Raw genomic sequence first — 1166 nt, 5'->3', positions numbered from 1 at the left:
CTAGGGTTGCGGTGCTCATCTCCGTTTCAAAGCCGAAGAGCCAGCGCTGTCCGAAGACGTTTCCGTGGTCATGTGGTCGGCACGACTAAACGCCGAGGTGCATGGAACGCTGTTACCTTCCCACCCAAGTGGTCCCTATTTATCTACTTGCAATTTCTTGCTTTCGAACTGCTAGGTTGGCAGTCAAGAGCTGGGGCCAGAGACGGGAGCTCACTCCGTCATGTGGCACTCGGGTCTCGAACTACTGAACTACCGACCTTCCAGTCTGCAGCTCAGCATTTTAGCCACTTGAGCCACTGCAGGGTCAAATCCTCACTCTGCCATCGAAGATTTCTTAGGCCAAACAGGGACCAAAAAGGGGGGGAGAAAAAAACCTGAACCTAAAACTTAGAATCCAGAACCTGACAATGTTAGTCAAATGCAAGAACGGGGGCCAATATTAAAAACTTAATGAAAGAAATATATTAAAAAATACATGTATTTATTAATCACCAATGTTAAAATTATATAAGTGCCCAATCACACGTTATGTATAAATAAGAAACGATAAAACACAAGGGCTGATAAATCTGACCTGACGCATTTCAGCCTACATAGGCCTTCCTCAGAGGTCAATAGTGAGGAACATATTAGCTATTGTACAAATATAATACAATCATATAAATACGAAGTATACATTCAATAAGGACCAGAAGCAAGTTGTTTCAAGATAAAACCACCAGGCACAGAGTAAAAAGTACATATGAGGTCTCTAAAAGTGCAATCACATGCCAAGTGGTTCTCAGATATAAACTTCTGGTCCAGGAATCGCCTTCCTATGGTTGTAGAGCCAAATTGTCCTCAAGCAAAGAGCAGCAAACCCATACGAGCTCATTAACATAACTCAGCACAACTTATTTGCATAGGCCACACCCCCTGACATCACTGGAAGTGTGTCAGAAGGCAACACCCACCGCTCAGGCTCCACTGGACTGTTTTGGATTGCTAGCTATTGGGGGGGGGGGACGTGCAGATCTGTCCTTGCAGAGGAGGGAGAGCTTGTACCTGGATAAAACTTGGTCTTAAAGGTACCACTGGACTGTTTTGGATTGCTAGCTATTGGGGGGGGGGGACGTGCAGATCTGTCCTCGCAGAGGAGGGAGAGCTTGTACCCGAATAAAACTTGG

The 1166-nt window shown here is 45.5% G+C and overlaps 1 protein-coding gene across 1 annotated transcript in view; it reads left to right on the top strand.

Moving 5' to 3' along the window:
- Positions 1 to 1166, top strand: part of LOC107121345 (CUGBP Elav-like family member 4) — a 126586-nt gene that overhangs the window by 103110 nt on the left and 22310 nt on the right. The window lies entirely within an intron of this gene.

The sequence above is a fragment of the Gekko japonicus genome, unplaced genomic scaffold (genome assembly GCF_001447785.1).
Source record: "Gekko japonicus isolate JY-2015 unplaced genomic scaffold, Gekko_japonicus_V1.1 scaffold2062, whole genome shotgun sequence".
Classification (NCBI taxonomy): domain Eukaryota; kingdom Metazoa; phylum Chordata; class Lepidosauria; order Squamata; family Gekkonidae; genus Gekko; species Gekko japonicus.
The sequence above is the reverse complement of the archived record's forward strand: the minus strand, read 5'-3'. Positions and strand labels throughout refer to the sequence as shown.